Source organism: Sinohyriopsis cumingii, chromosome 6, assembly GCF_028554795.1.
Source record: "Sinohyriopsis cumingii isolate HCF-2022 chromosome 6, ASM2855479v2, whole genome shotgun sequence".
Classification (NCBI taxonomy): Eukaryota; Metazoa; Mollusca; class Bivalvia; order Unionida; family Unionidae; genus Sinohyriopsis; species Sinohyriopsis cumingii.
In genome coordinates, this window is record NC_142966.1 from 151,193,201 (window position 1) to 151,201,216 (window position 8,016).

The window sequence follows — 8,016 nt, forward strand, 5'->3', positions numbered from 1 at the left end:
GAAATTCAAGGTTCATTTTTGCCTGTAAATGGCTGATTCCCATCATGGTGCATCATCAGATACGGGCTGATGTTAGTGATATTGACAAAGTTTTGAATAATAATAGTGAGCGATTTCGAATCAGAAAATGGTGTTAAGTACAAGTCCAATGTACATCCTGGATCGACAAAAATAGATGGCATGCCATTCCAGCCACATTCAGTGGCATTTTGAAAACTTTGATAAAAAGGCAGAATACCAAGCCTGATTAAAATACAGACAATTTAAAAGTAGAGTGCAGTTTTCATTTTTTTGTTGAAACAATTTAGCCCTGCATGATCTTATGCTACAGAAATGTTATCCCTATTATGGTTAAGATAAACTGCATAAATAAGAATCAAAAAATGAAATTCAGAAGTAAAGATATTTATTTATTGAAAATGCCTCAGTCTGAACAAGCAGACTGTGGCTTTGATGCGCTTAAAACCTCAATACAGAATTATGGAACATATGAAAAATCTGGCATAGTAGTTGGCTAAGCACTGATTCAAGAATATGAAACTGGCAGAACTTTTGTTAAGGAAAAATCTTGTTTTTGGAGCAGAAGTATCCAAAAGATAATATTTGTGAGCTGTGGAAAAGTGTACACAATTATGAAGAACAGTCTCCCAACTTGTTGAAGCTTAGCAAGCTCTGTATATGCCCTTTCAGACAGCAGACTGAGAAGGGGGGGGTCTCAGCACAGAGCAATATTCATATAAAGATAAGGAATATATTAAGCTCATAAACAATCAACAGATTAATGCTTATTGAACTAGATGCAACATATTTTAAAGATTTTGATTTCAGGAGACCACTAATCATGTGGAGCGTGAAAAAAGAGAGATGGATACTGAAATCTTTCTTCCTCCCCTTCCATTTTTGACTAGTCTCCCCCCCCTCCCCAGTTTTGGTGACAAGCAGGGAACTCCCCTTATTAGATAATATCTGCAGTTACACATCATCTACGAGAAAACTGTGTCAGGAAAATTGGAGAAGAAGGACCATTTTCTCCTATAAAACAGTGGTGCTTAGAATTTGGAGATGTAATGCATAAATTATTTGATTGTATATCATACATAGCCTGCAAGTTTGCCAGTAGTTTGCAGAAAAAGGGGATATGATGGGATATGATTTTATATAATTCTTTTTTCTTCTTTTTCAGAGCCTGAACATTTTGCAGAATGTTAAAGGCATGTTGTGATCTGGATGATCAATAACTTCACTATGCTACAGATATGAGCGATGCAAAGAAGTTTCTTTTTCATTCCTATTTCTTTTTTTTGTGTTTTACCTTTTAGGTACAAAGAACATTGATTACACAATCTTTTTTTGTTTCTGTGCACACACACACATATATATATATATGTATATATCTATCTCTGGTAATACTGTTGTGATTGGTGCGTCATTATGCAGTCCTATAATTGGATAAGCGTTACTGAGTGTGAAATTTAGTAATTTTAAGGATCACAAAGAATGTATTTGAGAATTTCTGAATGTCTTAAGTTTTAAATGTCTGCCTTAAAATGGACTAATTTTGACTTTTATAACCCTTAATTTGCAAGATAATGCATGGTAGAATTCAAGTCAACTGTAGCAAACAGTAGAATTTGAACAGTTACGTAAACAGGTAATAATTTCACAAAATGAATGATGGCTACACTTGTAGCTAATGCTAATATTCTATATGGCCCATGATGAATGGTGGACATGAATATATGTTATTAAGAAGATACAGAGAAATATGTAAATATGCCACAGTCCACAAACTATACTACAAAATAAAATTTAATAAAGGAAGCCATGTTTGAAATTCTGATTGAATGTAAATACTTGTCAGTTAGTAAATAATGAAACTTGCTATAGTCCGTATATGCCTTATAGGAGGTGGGGGAGGGCTCTATTAGCTTGGTGTGGCTTAAATAGCAGCCAAATGGAAAACATATTTTTAACTCCTTGTCCAGAACAGCAATACAATACAAAGTTTGATCAAACTTTATAATAATGCTTCGTAGGATATATATTCTATCAAAATATTGTATAGGGTAGCTCCCCTATCAAAGGTTTTGCTTCCTTAGTAGCCATTTGGAAAACCTTTTTTTTGCCTCTGCCTAGACTGGCTAATTTAGTTTGATCAAACTCATTAAGAATATTCTCAGGAGATACTTTATCAGATTGTGTCAGTGGTGGCTTCCCTAGCAACAGTGTTGTTCCATAGCTACTTTATTGAAAAGTTATTCATATTTTCTGCTTTTGTCCAAAGTGACTGAGCCAGTTTTTGAAGAAAAAAAACTTGTAGGAATGTTTGCTAGAACATGCAATATTTAAATTATATGTAGGGTTCCTTAGCGGCTGGTGGAAAGCCTATTTTCAACTATTTCTCAAGATTAATGGAGCTAGTGTCAATGAAACATCATTGGAATGTTCATTATGTGTTATGTCAGAATTTTTTATTGGGTGCTTCTCTTAGCAATGATGTGGCATGCTTTGCAACCCTGATGGGAAAATGTCATGACTGCCTCTACTGCTTCTTTAGAAAAGCACGTTATAGGAATGTTTGTTAGAGCATGCTCACCAAAATTTTGTTCTGAGTTTCTCCTCTAGCAATGTTGTATCTTCCTTAGTAGCCAGGTGGAAAATCTATTGTTAGCTTCACTAGCACAGATTAGCCAATTACATGTGAATTTGGTAGAAATGTTTGTTAGGACATGCTCTGTAAAAACTGCATACACTGTGACTCCCATGATGTTGCCTTCCATAACAACCAGATGGAAAATCAATTTTTAACTTTTCCAGAAAGGCTGATCCATTTATGATCAAATTTTATGGGAGTGTTCCATAGTACATGCTCTTATCAAAGCTGCATTGAGGTGAATTTCCTAGCAGCTGTTGATTCTTAGCAACCAGGAAAGAAATCTATATTTGAATATTTCTCTGCAAAGTCAAAGCCAGTTTTTATCAAGTTTGGTATGAGTGTTTCTTTATCCAGAATTGTATCCAAACATATGTAGAAACTATTTTTAACTTCTTCCTAAGTATGGCCCAACCAATTTTGACCAAATCTGATAAATTGTGTTGTAGATATATTCCATGAATGTTGTCAGTTTTGTTTCCCCTAGTATGATGTGATGTCTGTACCAGTTGGGTAGAAAAGCTTCAAATGACATTTATTTTTCATCAAGTGTTTCTAGCTGTTACTAACATCTCCCAAACTGGCTTACCTTATGTGTTGGGTAGAGTCCTTGCATGAACACTTTCCACAATCATATAGCAGATTCCAGTGAACTGATAGGCCAGCTAAAGCTGCTCCAAGTAGAAATACATTTAAACAATATGTTAGATGCCATACTGTCTACCAGATAGCTAGACATTATTGAGACACGTGTCTTTCAACACCTGACATCTTCCTTAATACTACAGTTACACTTTTTACCAGTGTATGCCAGGCAGTAATATGCCGGCATATAAGGTTCTTTGGTTTAAAGAATGCAGAACCAATTATAATAATAATAATAATAATATTATTATTATTATCATAATTATTACTTGGTTGTGCATATTTTATGCACATAGAAGTAGCTTTTGTTTTCGACATATTTTTTCACCTTTTAAAATTTAATCCTAAGGTTAATGTATTATTTTCTAAGTTTTAAATGTTTTTTATTTGTTTAAGATTTGCTTTATTTTTGTTTAAAATAGCACATTTATGTTTTGTGATTTGCATCTTAAGGGCTGAGACCACTAATTAATTTTATGTGGACAACAATGTTAACATCAGCAAGCAAGAGTTTATTTTGTGCACTAGATGACCAAGTATATATGACCAAACAAGTAATTCTTGATTAAATTTGGGGTAGACATTCTGAATAATAATAATTGGGTACTTTGCTGCATATTTTGCTGAGATTTGTTTAAAGTTTGGTACTGGTAAAGCAGTCTTTATAGTGAAATTCAAGTACACGTAAGTACCATAGACTGAATTTATGTATACATTTAAAGCACTTACAAAAGTCCCAGATAACTGAAACAGAGAAGTTCCATCTTAATAAAGTAATCAGTGGCCCAGTCTCGAGGGATTAAATACAGTATTCATTGTTTTCCCACATCAAGATATGGTACCCCACTGATTTAGCAATTAGTGGTGTGAGTCCTATACATGATTTATATTCCTATGTATTAATAATCTTTTAATGTAGGGGTAGAAAAATTAATTGCCTTCAAAAACTAAAAATCAGACTGGACAACCAAAGAGATCAGATTCAAAGCCTAGCAAGAATTTATATGTTAAGGATTTAAAAAGAAATCTTTTTGCAAACATTCAAATTAACAGTATAAGTTAAAAATAGAACTTTTGACCTCATTTTTAGACAGTTTGCATGAATGTAAATGCTAAACTGTGAATAATTGGAATTACAGTAAAGATTTTAAATAGGATAGCCAGATGTCTTTGCTTGGCATACAGTGTAGTTGTCTAGTGGGCAACAATGCTTTTTTGAAAAATCTTCTACCCCATTAATGCATATAATTTTAATGAGTGTGTTAATACTATGACCTGCAGTAAAATGTTGATTATACAAGTGTCACTTCTTCAGACAGTGATCATACTGATTGAAAAATAGTGAGAATCTGTTAAAAGCTAAAGGTCAATGATATGTTTATCATAACCAATCGACCATCAGTTTTAGTGGGTTGAAGATGTATTTTTATATCATTTCTAGGGCATAACCGACTTTTAATCCGGAAATCGGATTCCACCGGATAGTATGAACTTCCGATTAATCGGAGTCGGACAAGGCAGGAACGACCGATTCGGATAATAAAAATAATAAAGTTGAATTTCTATAGCACCGTGTCTAACACTGCGTGTCATTTGATAGTGCGTTAATAAAGTTAAATAAGAAGTCAGAAAAGTCCAATATGGTCAACACAACGGGGTGAAACGATAATACTTGAGTTAGACCGAAAGATTTAAATTTATTAAAATATATAATACAGTCCTACCCGTTTATGTCAACATCCTCAATAATGAAGGCATAATATTGAATACATTGACACATGCTAATGAGGTATTAAAAGAAAATGATTCCGCAAGAGGCCAACTTTATAGGACCAAACAAAAGCCTGTTTTATTTTTATTTGACCGCGACATTAAAGCATGGCGGCAAGATCAACTAATTGTTGAATAAAGTACAGGATGGAACTGGCCGCTTGCCGACATAAATGATTAAGGCGGGAAAATAAAAGCCTGGTGGCAAGATCAACTAATTGTTGAACAAAGAATGGGTCGGAACTGGCAAAAAAATAAAAAATTTCATGGATTCTTTGTGGCTTTGAACTTCGTTGCATTTTGCTATAGTCCTGCCATATCCTTCCCCTTGTGACATCAGTGTGATATGCAAAACGTGCCTAACACGGTTTAAAAAGTTAATTTGAAAAACCTTTTAATTTAGCATTTCCGATTAATTGAATCGTATCCGGAATCGGAAAAATTTCATGCCCAAAATCCGGAATCGGAAATCAGTAGAAAAATGCTAATCGGTTATGCCCTAATCATTTCATAGATATTTCTGCATACTTGATAATTGGTAATGTTTTGCTTGTTTCGCAGAGCATTGAATAGACTATTGTCACATTTGTCATCAGCCATTTGTTTGGCTTAGATTTTACTAAACCAAAATAAAACTACTAGCTTGATGCTGGTTGTTATTTTTTGTTTTTTTCATGGATGGTTTAGTCACAAAAGTTGAACAGTGATACAAGAACACTTTGAAATGTTTATATTTAATTATGAAAAATCATCATTGATTGATGGTCATTTGACGTTTCCAACCAGCTTTGACTATTTTGGTTTATCATATCACCCTTACTGATAAAGTGAATACATTATTCTCTATAAATTCTTAAGTTATCTAGACATCCATCTATATGGACAAAGTTAATGTCTTGTGATAGGTGTACACAATCAACATTTTACTGTACATATATTCTATATAGAATTGAAATAAATGGATTGTAAATCAAAATGTATTATTGTCTTATATTGTTGTCTTCAAAGTTTAATTACCCTCAAGAGAAAATACCTCTCATATTAGAAAGAGTTACCTTATTTAAAGAAGACCAAAGTGATGCAGAAACATTTTGTCAGTGTTAATTCACATATATCCAAGGGTTGTGGGTTTGATACCTGCCAAGTCAGCACCAATCAACTGCCTGGGTTTGTCCTTGGAAAAGGTATTTAGCTGCCATTTCCTTCGCAAGATATAGCCAGTAATATGTAAAAAGTGCTGTTAAAACCAGCAAAACCAATAAATATCATAACCATCATATAAATTCAGGACACCACCATCTTAATCAACATTTTGGTACTAATAAGCATGGACGAGTCCTTTTCTTTGGTCCCAGTGACATAGTCTCAGATACTTCCTGCCTTGTGTATAAAAAGTTTGTTACATCTTCAGTTAGCACTAGTCTCATTACTTTTCTTTGTCCATCCTTTGGCACACCCCTGTGTCTATATTAACACAAGCTAGTACACTCAAGTCAGTCTTTGCTCAATGATCAAGATGTGGCATATCTCACATTAAGTATAAAAAGCAATAGGCACATCTTATCAGGAATGAATCCACATCACTTAATTGTACCATTATTCATCTTAAGTGCTGTACCTCTTGAACTGTCCAACCTGAGGACCAAATGGATCATGTGATACATTTATCCTGCTTTATAAGGCATACCTTTGTATCTCTACCAGTCGCATGAGGTTTAGAATGCAAGATTATCATATAGCTAAGTCTTCAGTGGTGGTTGTCACATAAATAGGCATCCAAAATCTAACAAGGTGCATGCCTTCACCAGGATTACTTGGGGAGTTCTTTAAGTCTGACCTTGCCTGGAAGATAAATCAGTTTTTAGCTTACCTCCATGAAACTGATGAGAGACATTGAACTCCTAACCCCTACCTCCCCTTGGCATTGTCACATATAAAATGCATACACATATGTATGGCATAACTGCATTTCAACCATTTTTTTCCAGGTCCTGTGCAGTGGTTTGGAGTGGATTTCATAGAATATAATCCCTAAAGAAGAGGGCTAACTTTATATTCAGAAATCTTGTCATTGGATTTGATGAGGGAATGCATCTCAATGAGTAATAATACATCCACCTCACAAAAGTGTCACTGTGACCTATATTTTATGCATCACTTAATGGTTATATTTTGTGTTTTAGTGTTAATGCCTCTTTTTAATGCTAGGATCAGGAAAGTAGATGATTGTGTGCATATCTATTTGTAAAGCAAACATACAAAAAGGGACACTTAGACCTATATTTCACATTTTACTGCCTAGGTATAGTTTTGTGTTTTGGAATCAGGAAGCTTGGTTAGAGGATTCATCTTGATGAGCATTCCTTATTGTAGAAATGGATCATTATAGCACACTGCTGCAATGACTTGGGTTAAATTTTGTATTTGATGCTCATTTCTCAAGCACTTTTTTCAAGCCAGATCATGAAATTTATGATGATATGCGTCTCTGTTAACACTACATTCTTGCATCAAAGCTCATTGTGACCTTATTTTAATCATTTACTGTCCTGGGTATGCTGGTTTCAATAATTAACTGTCATTGGTTAAGATTTTGCATGTATCTTTTTTTGGCATGATATATGCATACTGCCCTTCCTAGAATTATGAAATTTGGTAAGGGGATGCATTTTGATTGGTGGGAAAAAAGTCTATTGTGAGCAGTATTTTATGCTTTAGTAACTTTGTTGAAATTTTCTGTTTAAAATTAAAATCATGAAGCTTTAATAATTGGATGTATCTCTATTAGTACTACACCATTACAACCAAAGAAGGTCACTGTTACCTACATTTTTTTTTATCGCTCCGGTGGCCTAGTAGTTAGAGCGTCCGCCTCAGATGCAGGAGGTCATGAGTTTGATCCAAATCCAAATCACACACACCTACCTACATTTTGTTTTACTATGTTA

General features: G+C 34.1%; 1 protein-coding gene across 1 annotated transcript in view; it reads left to right on the top strand.

The window, feature by feature from the left end:
- LOC149798264 (uncharacterized) overlaps nt 1-6,044 on the top strand; it is a 160,975-nt gene extending 154,931 nt beyond the window's left edge. The window contains exon 24 of the mRNA XM_089960859.1: nt 1,184-6,044. The gene's annotated coding sequence lies outside the window, so the exon portion shown is untranslated. The remainder of the gene's footprint in view (nt 1-1,183) is intronic.
- Nucleotides 6,045-8,016: the final 1,972 nt, after the last annotated feature.